Source organism: Fukomys damarensis, unplaced genomic scaffold (genome assembly GCF_012274545.1).
Source record: "Fukomys damarensis isolate Sample0158 unplaced genomic scaffold, DMR_v1.0_HiC HiC_scaffold_39, whole genome shotgun sequence".
In the NCBI taxonomy this organism is placed as follows: domain Eukaryota; kingdom Metazoa; phylum Chordata; class Mammalia; order Rodentia; family Bathyergidae; genus Fukomys; species Fukomys damarensis.
The window spans coordinates 26,244,875-26,258,308 of record NW_022900951.1 but is presented as its reverse complement, the minus strand read 5'-3'; the positions used below and the strand labels follow the sequence as shown (position 1 = coordinate 26,258,308).

Here is a 13,434-nt window from a genome sequence, read left to right as displayed (position 1 = left end):
TCAGTGGTTCTGCCCCACCTGGCTCACAAGTACCAGGTCCTAAGTCTGATCCCCACTATAAAAAAAAAAAAAAAAAAAAAAAAGAGTTTTAAAAAAAATGAGCTGGTGACACAGCACAGTGGTAGATCACCTGCCTAGCATGCACCAAGGCTCTGGGTTCAATCTTCAATACAGAACAAAGAAAGACCAAAGTCTTTTAATAATTATACATTTACGACACAATTTTTCTTTTAGGAAGTAACAATGTAATTTAGTGCACAACAATTAGAATAGGAACTTGGAGCACAGCCTAGGCAATTTGACAAATCAGCGAGACCCTGTCTCAAAAGAAAAAAGAAAAAAGGGCTAGGGACACAAGTCAGTATGAAGGCCTTGGGTTTAATTCCCAGTGCCAAAAAAGAAAAAAAGAAAAAAGAGAAAAGAAAAAAAAAGCAGTATATGAGATTTTGAGTCTTTTAATCCCAGCCAAAACTGCCAAATTTGTAGCAGAAGCACCCAATATTTCATTATTATAGCCTCAGAAAAGTAATTCAAATTCTTAGATGGAAAGAATATACAGGGCCAGGAATGCAGCTCAGTGTCACTGCGCCTGCCTGCCAAGCACAAGGTCCCAAGTTCGATTCCCAGTATTGGGGGAAAAAAAGACATAATACTTTTTTAATTTTTTGTACTGGGATTGAATCCCCAGCCCTAACAAAATACTTTATTGACAGACGAATGAAAACTTACAATTGTGACTTTTGTCTGGCTTTTAGTTTCATTTAAAGATAATGACACACGCTATATTAACAATTGTTATTGTTATTATTCTGTTATGAAATTTTGACTTTTTGGGGGTATGAGGAAGTGAGATCTCTTTTAGATGGCTGAAACACAGGGACTATGAAACAGGTGTCAACATGCCCTCTTATATAAAGTAAATAATCAGCAAAAGTAAAGCACATGGGAGAAAAGTCATTCAATATATGAATATGGTCTAAAACTTGTAAATATACAACATCTAATGGCTTAGATAACTCCTCTGCCTATCCCACTAGGTTATAGAAACATGAACACATGCTTTTTCAGGAGGATAGCTTTGTGTGACCACATCTTCAAGGGAACTGAGGCTCTGTACTGGACTTCCATGCATGGCAGCTTACCCACAGCATTGTAGAGGGGCTCTCCAGTCAATTTGTCCCAAACCACAGTAGTCTCCCTCTGGTTGCTGACACCGATAGCTTTAAAGACAATGATAAACAGAAAGGAGGAGAAAATTAACTAGAATGGTACTTCAGGAACACAACTCACATTTGTATTATTGATACAACTAAGCATAACAATTTTAAAAAAACAACACTAGAGCATTTGTAGTGGTATTTATTTCACTTGAGTGGTCCTGGGAGAAATGAATATAAGATGTAAAGTTTTTCTTTTTACTTCTATGTGCTACTTCCACTTCACTACCAGCACACAATGACACAGAGCCAGGTAAATACCCAAAGAAAGGGTTCCAGGTTGCATTAAGGAATGCAACAACTTTCCAAATTATCAATGACTGATTTATTATTCTGAGCAGACCAACAATCACTGCATTCATTTATTTGGCAATTGCTACAAGAAATTGCCTTTCTTACATGTGTGTGCAAGAAATGTGCATACCAATATTTTAATAACTACAGGAAAAAATCCTTCATGCTTAGTAATTTTATATTATGATTGGTTAGTTTTGTTCTTATGTTTTAATAATATATCATAACACATCGCAGTTTGAATCAGGTATAAATATAATATGGAATGACATTTACATTAAACTGACCTATATAACTAAGGTGGTATATTTATAGTTAGTGCAAGTAAAATATTAATGCATACCATCTGAATCAGATCAGTTTGATTTTGATAAATCAGAGGTTCTCAGCTGTGGCTTTAGAATCAACTAAATTTTAGAATCAACTGGGAGTTCCTAAAAATACCAATGCTTAAGCCTTGGTCAAAACAATCCAATATAAAAGATTTTTTTAAAATGGTGCAACCTGGGAAGGGATCCAAGCATTGGTATATGTGATTCTGCTGTATATCCTGAGAAGAAGACACTGGGATAAATTATTGAGCTCTTCCAAAATTTAAGATTATTATAGAGCTTAAAGGCTATGTAAGCAACAACACTTTTTTATGCTTCAATCTCCTCTAGAACTATCTGTCATGTGACCACCCAGCAACACTTCCACTGACAAGATGGTCACTGTATCTCTTATGGTAGACCAATGTCTACTGGACAACTTTGGTATTTAAAAAATCTATGGGCTGGGGGTAGACTCTATAGAACAGTAGTCTAATGGGTCCTTGGGTTTGATCTACAGCACTGAAAAAAAAATTCCTTTCCCTTGTAACTTTCAGCTACAAATCTTAACCATATTTTTTTGAGATATAAAAAAAATAGTCTGGTGGGAGAGTTTTGTCAATTTTCTCTTATGGGATGATCGTGTTTTAAGTATAATGAAAATTTCCCTTTAATTCATAATCAAAATACATACAGATAACATATTTCATAAATACAGAATATACTCACTTTTCTGTATGCTGTATTATACTTGTAACTGGTAGTGCTAATTGTAGTAGAAACACAGTAAGTGGTTAATTTGGGAAATCATAATTAAAACATCCAAAAAAATCCTAGTTTGTTTTAATTGCTAAAACTACTCTAATCACAATATTACACTGGGTTTTGAACAGGTTAATGTACAATACCTTCATTTATTTAAACTAATTGATTTTTCAGTTATAATCTGGTCCTTCATGAAGTTTTTCTGCTGTCTTACTCATTCAGACTTGATTTTTCTTTAGGAAAGTTATTTCAGAATTCTTTGTCATAAAATGTAATATTATCTTGTTTTAGCAAAATTCACTTACCTTTTTAGGTACTATCCAGCATTTCTGATAAATATATAGGCATGTGCCTTGTTTAAATGAATACAATTTGTAAGACTTCATGAATTGCTTTTCAGCCTTTTGGCTAAGATCAAATGTAAGACTTCATGTTTGCAACTATATATTAGGGTAATAACAGTTCATATTACCAGGGATTTTATACATTACAAAATACTGTAATATTGTTTTATTTAAAATTGTCTTGGTAATGAATAACTTCTATATTCTCAGAAAAAATATAGTCAATCCTCCTTCCATATGCCAATCTTTCAAAAACCTGAAGTAGCTATGTTGTTCCTCAAGTGTTCCCTTCCATTGTCTTGGCTAAACAATCGAATTTCTTTCAACTGCCTCTGCTTCCATATGGCATGGTTTAAAGCCTCTTTACTACAGATCCTAGGATATGCAACTATCTTCCTTATCACTCCAACTATACACCCAGCACAGAGCTGAGGACCATCAGCTCCCGGGAATATTCTAATACTATCCATCCAATGCGTATATACTCACTTTTTTGACACTTTTTCTAGTGGTACAAAGATGACTGAAATACTGCTCAAAGAAACTAAGAGGCATAAGAGAACTAAGAGAAGCGAGTCTAGGTTGGTTATTCATAAAAATAGAACACAGAACTGTTCACAAGAAGAAATAAACAGGATAAGTGAAGGGTAGGGCTAGGAATCAATGGGACATGGTCCTGATGTGTAGTGACAGGAGGTGAATGAGATTAGTAGCGCAGGTGGGGGGAGAATTCCCTTGCGATGAAAGAAAGGGAGCAGAAGATCCAGATAGGAAGCGAAGGAATTAAGGCCCCAGAGCCTCAGCTTTCCTGTGATGTAGGAGGCAAGCCTATATGCTAAAACAGGACCAAGCAAAGTAGTAGGATCCACAGTTTGGGGAAGAAGCCAGCACAGTGGAACACTTCTGAAATCTCAGCTACTTAAAAGGCTCAGGCAGGAAGATGGCAAGTTCATTTCCAGTCTGAGAAACTTAGACCCGCATCTCAAAAGAAAGGGGAGGAGATGGGGAACTACAGCTTAGACTGAAGCCAGACAGCCATGATTCAAATTCCAATTCTGATTCTCCTGTTTGGTTCGGACGCCTGAACAATAGAGAGAATAAAAGTTCCCACCTTACTGGGGTAAGGTGACCAGTCGATGTATATTAAAACAGATGCCTAGCGGGTAGTAAGTACTTAGTAAATGTTACCTATTGCTACTGTCATTATCATCATTTTGTCATTGTTGTTTGAGGTACAGAGAATTGAACCCAGGTCTTTCCCACTGAGTGACATCCCCAGCCCTTTTTTATTTTGAGACAGGGTCTTACTAAGTCAATAGACTGTCCTCCTGCCTTGGCCTCCCAAGAGTCCTGAGATTAGGGGCATGCACCACCACACCCAGCCTGCCATTGTTATTATTGTGCAGTATGCAGCACCAGTTGCAGAAAATGGGACTAAACTGAGCAAGACACAGAAAGTAATTCAGTAACAGGTTGCTTCCGTGGAGTATTGTGAATGTAATACTATTTTGGAGGTGTCGACTTTACAAGATGGAACTACAATGAATTCATGGTCAGTGAAAGTCTCCTATTTCCTCCTCACCACATGCATTTTCCTGTAAACCAGCTGGCTGCTCCCTTAGCCACAATCCTGTCTTCACTATTTTATACCTATCCTGCTTTCTTTACTGGTTCCCTCTGACTAGTGTTCAGAATAGAATCTGGAACTATTTTCATCAGGTTCTTTGGTCATTGGTTCCTCCCTGACCACTCCTTTCTCCTTTATCTTTCATGGCAAGTAAAACTGCTTTTCTTACAGACAACCAAAGTTCAATCAAACAGTTTCTCTGGATTCTCTTCCAACCACAGACACCTTTAATGCTGGTTCCTCTCCAGGGCACACAGGTCTCATGCAATGCATCTGAGCTTTTCCCATGTCCTAACCTCTTGTCACTTTCCCTAAAATCTTTTTGTTTTTTAAAGAATAACTTCTCTGACTCTTAATCCGAGCATGCATGCCATTCTTAATTGCTCCTAATTCTAATTTTCTTTTTCTCAGAAAAACAGATTCAGGTTTTGTACTTCCCTACCATAGTTCATCTGTACCATTTAGAAGTATTGAATATTACACGACAGACCCATTGCCTGGCCTCACAGTCTTTTACAAGCAGATATAACAACCATTAACATTTATAAAACACAATGTCTTGTATCTAGCAGATTCATTTTATTTTAGGGGGTGTTTTTCTCTTTTTTTTTTGGACCGGGGATCAACCTTGGGTCCTTGTGCTTGCAAGGCAGGCAGTGGCACCACTGAGCCAAATCCCCGGCCCGGGTGTTTTTCTCCATACTGAGAATCAGTAGTAAAATTGAACTAAAAAGCTAACATCCAAAGTCACTGGCTAAATGTTTAAACTTTTCTGTGAAGTTATAATCACGGTTAAGAAAATATACTTAGAAAACAGTCTTTGGAAATACTTCAAGATATTAATAATTGTTATCTTGGTAAAATTATAGATGATACGAATCTTTATGTGGGTTTTTTTTTAGCTATTAGAGACTATACCTAGGATCTTGTTCATGCTAGGCAAGCAGTCTACCATTGAGCTACATTCCCAGCCCTTTAAAAAATTTAATTATTTTTTTAAAAAATATGTTTATCTATAAGCTAGATCTTTCTGAGTTGCCCCAGCTGGCCTTGAACTTGCAATTCTCCTGCCTCTGTCTCCTGCATAGCTGGAATTACAAGCATAGGCCACTGATCCTAGCACATAAATCCTTTTTGAAAAATAAAATCAGGCTAGGAGTACAGCTAGGGGTGGAGGGTCCTTGCCTAGCATTTGATATCCAGTACTGAAATAAAGAACTAAATTAGTAAGCAAGTAAATAAAGAAATGGAGCCAGGGATTTAGCTCAGTGGTTTGGTGGCCTGCCTTGCAAGTGCAAAGACCCGAGTTCAATCCCCGGTACCAGAAAAAAAAAAAAAAAAAAAAAAAAAAAAAGAAATGGAACACTTTTTTGACAAAAAACTAACACAGAGAAAAATAATAAGAGCACTAGAGAAAGAATCTCTTGCTACTCCAAAGACCATTTGGGCAGAGGCATAAAGTTTTTTAAACAATCAAAAACTTACATTGAAAATACATATTTGACAACTGTAGGGCTGGGGGTATAGCTCATTGGTAGACTATCCTGTCTAGCATGTATGAGGCCCTGAGTTTAATTGTCAGCACCACAAACAACAAATATCTTGACAGATCATTGCAAATAAGATGTCATGGCTGGTAGAAAAGTTATTTTGGAGGATGAGGTGACTTGCTGAAGCTGTGGAAAGTCTGAGTCTAAGAGGTGACAGAAATGTGTGTGAATATTGAGTAGGGCAAGGCACTGAATGAATGAAGGGCTGTGTGAGTATTCTGGGGTGTGTGTGTGTGTGTGTGTGTGTGTGTGTGTGTGTGTGTGTGTGCTTGTGTGGTATGGGGGACTGAACACAGACATCCACACTGAGTTACATACATCCCCAATCTTTTTATTTTGAGACAGGATCTCACTATGTTGCCAAATTTCCCAGGCTGGGCTAGAACTTCTTCCTGCCTCAGCCTCCCAGAGTGCTTATATTCCAGGCAAACACCATCACGCCCAGTGGTTTTTTTTTCTCCACTGGTGCTTTGGATAAGAAAAAAATTAATTCTTGAGGATTTTATGGCCTCATCTTTCAAACAGTTTATGTTGTGTTTTGCTTCTATCACATGAAAGAAAATGAAGGAGAGTATCTCATATACTAATTTCTGACATTTTGTAATTCCTTAAATTCTGTGACTTCAGTCAAGAAGGAAGGAAGCAGCCCATTTACTTGCTTTGGGCTAGAATGGACTGTTCAGCTAGAGTTGTTAATTTGGAAAGCATTGCTCTTAGCAACCTGAAATCAACAAACTTTCTGACAGATAAGGACCACCAAAACCAATAAATCAGGAGTTTGTGAAAGAAATACAACTAGATATGATGAACTCTGTTAATGATTATCATGTTAAGACTATAAACGACATCACTCTTCAGCTGGCAAAGGTAATTTACTTGTCACATAGAAAATAGCAGCTGACGTAATTTGTGAGATTATCATCAGTGTTGCTCAGGGGAAAAAAAATCCCTGAGTTGGAGAGCTGTGCTTTAATGCTGTAAACTACTATAGAGCTGCAGGACCTTCAGTTAGTCTCCTTTCCCTCACTGCAATTAGAAGGAATTGGATGGGTGATGGAAGATCCTTTACAGTTTTAACAGTTTATGATCTGGTGTTCTACGGAGACAGGCAAAAAAGCCTTGGCTTCGGCAATGGCAATTCAGTAACTTATCAGGGAAAAAATGAGCATCACTTCTTTGTTTTTGTTTGTTTGTTTGTGTTTTGGTACCAGGAATCAAATTCAGGATGTTTCGCTTGCCAGGCAGGCACTGTGCCCCTGAACTACATCCCTGGCCTTCCACCACTACTTTGTATAGAGGGGCTTGTGGGATGTTCTTCTCATCCTTGACCACTGTGGCTCAGATATGGGTTTCACATTGGTTGAACACAACAGTGTAGAGAAGTATGTGTCCAGTAGTTCTGACAGACTAGTCAATACAAGTGGAAGGCAAGTCCCTTGGGCAGGAGTTGTGTGTCATCTTCACATATATCACAAATACCAGAGATAAAAGGACTCAAGTGGATCCAGAGGGCCAATACACTATAGCCTGCCTTACCTTTAAGAAGGTAGAACAAAGTTAATGCCATGATCACCCAGAAGTGCATTCCAAACATAGCTGTAAACTCCATGGATTATCTAGGTGTTCAGTAGTGGCTACTCTGACAAGAATGTGCTACTGAATGCCTATTATATGTTTACACTGTTTAGATCATGCACGGTATAAGAATAGCTCAAAGAAATGATCAACAGAGCTGGACTTGGTGGTACACATCTATAATCCGAGTGTCCTGGGAGCTGAGGCAAAAGGGCCTCAAGTTCTAGCCCAGCCCGGCCAATTTAGCAACTTAATAAGACCATGTCTCAAAATTAAAAAAAAAAAAAAAAAAAAAAAAAAAAAAAAAAAAAAAAAAAAAAAAAAAAAAAAAAAAAAAAAAAAAAAAAAAAAAAAAAAAAAAAAAAAAAAAAAAAAAAAAAAAAAAAAAAAAAGAAGAAGAAAGGGCTGGAGATGTAGCTCAGTATGAAGGCTCTGGGTTCAATCCCCAGTACGTCAAGCAATAATAAAAGATCAACAGCAATCACGGATGTACAGCTCATCTAAACTTGAGTGACTACAACTTTAAAAGAAGTTTAAAGCACTTCTATTTAGATGTAGAGAGAAAAAGGAGGATTCATACATGCAAGGCTTTAGAAAAGTGTTAAAAATATCAAATTGGCCCTAGGTGTTTATTTCTTTTAAAATGTATAATAGCTTGAATAACTACATTATTGTTACAATCTTCCAGTTATCTTTATTTATTGGATTAGCTTGCTTCCCCTACTCAACCCTCTACTGCACGGCTGAATTCATTCTCCACTGTGTCCCTAGCATACCTGCCGTACAAGAGGCCTTCTGTGGGCTTGCTGAATGTCTGGTTTGAGTATGTGTGGTTTTTGCTTTTGAAAGAATTTTTAATTTTACGAATAGGAAAAAGTCTTAGGAGTGACAGTGAGTCTCAAGCCAAGATGATGTGAATCAGGGCACCACCATCAATTGCTACTTCCCTCTACCTATGATCAGACTAAGGAAGAAGAAAACAGATCTTGAATGGCAAAATTGAAAAATATAAGCTAGAAAAAGCAATCACCACGTTAAGCTTCTACCCTTCATGATACTACAGTATATGTATCTTGGGTGACTGGATTATTTTCTTTCTCCCTGTATGAATAACAAAAAGCCAAATACAGGCCGGGTGTGGTGGTATATGCTCATAATCCCAGCACCGGGGAGGCTGAGGCAGGAAGATTGCCAGGAGTTGAAGGCAGGCCTGGTCTACAAAAAGACCACATCTTAAAAAAAAGGCATATGTAGATAGATATTCTAATAAAACCCCTAAGAATTCAGAGAGATCACATACTTTCAAAGTAATTATTTCAGGGAATATTTCCAAGTGAAGTGTCTAGATTTCAAATAACCCTCCCTGAACTGTTCCTTTCACTAGCCTTTCTTGCCTCAATAGAAGGCAACACCATCTAACCAGGAGCTCAAGCAAAAACCTAGGCATCAGGCTCTGGGTAAAGTAGAGGGGTAGAGGGCTTGTTTAACATGTGTAAGGCCCTGAGTTCAATCTGTAGCCCTTCAGAAAAAGCAGGGATGGTGCAGACAGAGAGAGAAAAGAAATATTCCCAGCACTGTGTTTGATTCATCTTTTCCTCTCTCCCCACCATTCTCTCTGTTACCCTCATTTCCAATCCATCAGCAAGTTCTGGGTCCTTCCTCACCTCCATGCTATCCACTCCCTCTCTCGGGCTCCCATGGCAGCCTCTGCACTGGTCACTTGAAGCCCGCACAACGCTCTGCTCGTATAGTAGTCAGGGAGCCACCTTTAAACTGTAAATCAGCCCTCATTACCTTGTAGAGTGCCCTCTCATGGCTCCCTGTCATGCTACGATCCAAACTCCCATGCAACTGTGGCTGAAAAGGCTTCACTCGTTTCCGGTTCAATTCCTACTTCAATTCCCACCAACTATCAGCTCTCACACCTCAACCTTTTTTCCCCCATGTTTCAAGACAGGGTTTCACTATGTAGTTGAGGCTGGCCTTGAAGTCACAGTGGCCCTCCTGCCTCAGCCTGGGATTATAAGCATGTGTTACCATGCCTAGGATCCTCAATTTTACTATCCTTTTGCCATGCCTGCCTCTCTGACTCAGGAATGTCCCAAACTTCTTGCCACAGGCCATTTGCATATATAAACACTTCTTTCCCAAAAGACACTCTTCCCCAGATAGCCACATGGCTGTCCCCCTTTGGCCTTGGAAATCTCAGCAAATGTCACCATTTCAAAAGCCTTCTTTGGCCACCCAACCTAAAGTAATCCTTTTTAAGCGCACTCCATCATATAACTTGATTTTTATGTTCTGCATGGAATGTGCTAGTATATAAAGCTAGACTCTATTTGGCTGCTTTGTTTTACTGAACCCCATCCCCCACCAAAATGAAAGCTCCATGAGAATAGGAACCTAATCACCTGTTCAGTATTGTTTCTTCCAGCTGTCACAGAAATGGCTGGCACTGCATATGCAATCATTATAAGCTGAAAGAATCAATTAATGAATTTGGTTGAGAGTGTCACACCATACAAATAAAATATTTTATTGAAATACCTTTTATGTTGGAAATATCAATATTGAGCTGTCCAAGTTTCTCACACGTTTTCTCTATGCACTCATAGACAGACTGCAAAATCTCCTTGGGGTCTTGTTCCACCCATCTTTAACAAAAGAGTGTATTTGGTTAGTCCACAAGACAGCAATACAAATATAATTTATTTCTATAGAAATGTTACTGAGCATACGGCTGGTACACAAATTAAAGAAAATTTCATAAGCAAAGCATATCTATATTCCACATTTTAAATAAAAGGTTTAAATAAAAGCTTCCCCTTATATTTTATATGCAATCATCAATTATTTTTAAAGAAAGTCACTAACAACAGGCCATAAACAGCAAATATTCTACCTACTTTTAAATTGTTTTTTCAAGTCTAAGAAGAAAAGAGACCAGCATCCCAATTCTTTATGTCTTGTGGATTTGAATTTTGATGCATGTTTCAATAGTAATTTCTAAGTTGATGGAAATATATTTGTTTGACTAGCAATTTCTGAGTTGATGGACACATTATTTTTAGAAATCATATTTAGGGAGTGAAAGAAATTTTGCAAAGCCAAATAAATATACTAATTTCTAATGTTATTTTTTCCCTAAAATGTTGTGCTGGAATTTAAGGGTGAAGTTTAAATTCCTAATAACTATTTCAATTAGACAAATGATTGATCCATGTTTTCAGACCCAGTCCTGTGCAATTCTGGTAAGGTACTACATCTCAGAAGAGGGAAGGCTAGAGACAATAAATAGAGGACTTGGAGAAACAATTTGAGGAAGTCCCAAAGAAGAAATAACACAAACTGAAAAAAATTCTACTCCAGGGCCTGGAAGTAGCAATGGAATTCTAAATGCTTTTCTTCTCTGCCTTCTTCAGGGCTGGCTAAACACTTCCTTAAGCTTTGAGTTTCATCCAGACATTTTCTCTTCTCAAAAACCTAATCTCAACCTGACATGGTGGCGCGTACCTATAATCTAAGTTACTCTTGGGGCTAAAGTAGGAGGACTGTACATTCAAGGTCAGCCTGGGGAACTTACCAAGATCCTGTCTCAAAATTTTAAAAAGGGGTAGGGATGTAGTTCAGTGGTACCACACTTGCCTACCATGCATCTGGCCCTGAGTGCAATCCCCAGTACCCCTTCCCCAAAGAAAACCTTCTTTGCATTTCTAATTTTCTTCTCCCTAAGACCTAGGTATCCTCCTCCCAAAAAGCTGGGGTTAGGCCTATGGACAGTCATTCTAATGTTTTTAATATACTCATAATTTTTAATAAAATAAAATAACTCTTTCAAATATAGGAATTTTTTTCTTTTTGGTGATACTAAAGCCTTGCACACACAAGGAAAACATTCCACCACTGAGCTACATACTTGACTCTTTTTATTTTATTTTTCAGCCCCCTGGGTAGCTTCAATTACTGGCACACCCAGCTAAGGAGAGCACATATTTGTCATGAAAAGAGAATGACGTATCTTAGTAAAACATCTGTTTTTCTTTTCTTAAAGTGAGATAAATTTTCCAGTGAAATGGATGGATCTAAAGTCCACAATTTGCTAAGTTTTGGCAAATATAGATATCCATCTAACCAACACCATGCCAAGAGAAAAATATTTCTTTCATCCCAGAATGTTCTTTCATGTTCCTTTCAAGTTGATCACATAACCCACTTTTTTATTTCTATCACCCTAGATTAGTTTAGCCTATTCTTGAATTTTAGATAAATGGAGCTACACAACATGCACCTGTTTGTACCTTTTTTAGCTATCTGTAATATCAATGAGATTCAGCTTACTTTTTTAAAATGCTAAAAAACATTTCATTGTTATCCATCTTATTGATGACAGACATTTGGGGCTAGTATGAATAAAGTGGTTATAGACATTAATGTGTAAATCTTTCTATGGATCTTCCTTTATTTCTTTTAAATGAATTTCTAAGAGTGGAAGGCTGCAGACATATGGAAACTTCAAAAGAAACTGTCATATAGCCTTTAAAGGTCTTGATCCCTGATACAAAGAAAAAATGGGGGGTATATCATAAAAACCCTTAAATTTTAAATAATATACTCAACATTATAATTACAATTTCCAGATATGAACACTATTCCCAAAAAGGATGATTTAATATTAGTGATTAGATATGCAAATGCTTCTTAATTTAACATTATTATTGTTGTCATCGTTGTTTGGTTTTTTTGAGATAGGGTCTCACTATGTAGTTCAGACTGGCCTTGAACTCACTATGTAGCCCAGGCTGACCTCAAACTCGCAGCGATCCTCCTGCCTCAGCCTCTCAAGCGCTGTGAAAAAAATAGATGTCCTGGGGCTGGGGATTCTACCTCAGTGGCACCACGCCTGTCTTGCAAGTGCAAAGTTGTAAGTTTGATCCCAGGTACCAACCCCCCCAAAAAAAGATGTCTTTAGTTTTTTAAAAAAATTTATACTGTACAGTACTCAAATTAGTGAAGCAGTATTTGACAATGATGGGAATACAGAACTAATGTAGCATTTCTGATATTAAAACATGTTTGACTTATTACTTTATCATCCCTTCCTTTTCTGTCACTGAATTCCTAAGCCATTAATTACCCACACATTTTTGCTTCACTACTAAGTTATTGCTTCTTTTATTCACTAATAACAATCCCTAAAGTCTTCTCAGGAAGGGGTCTAGCCAAGTTTACAAATTCATGAGGTAGACGGGTTAAGATGAGCATTAAAGATGATGTGTCTTTATGTATTAAATTAGAAAACATACCCTTCTCTTGGGAACTCTTGTTTTATTTCCACTTGATGATGACTAAGTAGTTCAGCTGTTTTTGAATTGAAAACCTGAAAAACATGTTGCAATATTAGTGTAAAAATTCAGGTAGCTATCAAAGGTGTAAGCCTCAGGAAGATCACAAGTTTGAAGCCATCCTGTGCTACACAGTGAGTTCAAGGCCAGCCTGGACAAGACAAAGGTAATAAAGGGTGGAGAGAGGGAGTGGTTTCAAACACATATGGACTAGACTACCTACAAAATTTAAATTTATTGCAAAGCTAAAAATTATCTACGTGCTGGTAATAGGGGAAACAGACATGAGCAAAATATCCACATTTACGCTCCCCTAAGTGAAACTGGGGAGGAGGGCAGGGCAAGGTGGAATGATGGATAGGGTGAAGATGTTCAAAGCAAGTTATATGCATGTACGAATCAAAATGAA

General features: G+C 37.6%; 1 protein-coding gene across 1 annotated transcript in view; it reads right to left on the bottom strand.

Annotated features, from left to right (window-relative positions):
• The window catches only part of Gk (glycerol kinase), a 71,885-nt gene extending 58,818 nt beyond the window's left edge, over window positions 1-13,067 (bottom strand). Inside the window, exons 1-3 of the mRNA XM_033760156.1 lie at window positions 12,987-13,067; window positions 10,231-10,337; window positions 1,143-1,220 (exon numbers count right to left, since the gene is read on the bottom strand). The gene's annotated coding sequence lies outside the window, so the exon portion shown is untranslated. The remainder of the gene's footprint in view (window positions 1-1,142; window positions 1,221-10,230; window positions 10,338-12,986) is intronic.
• Between the last annotated feature and the right edge of the window lie 367 nt (window positions 13,068-13,434).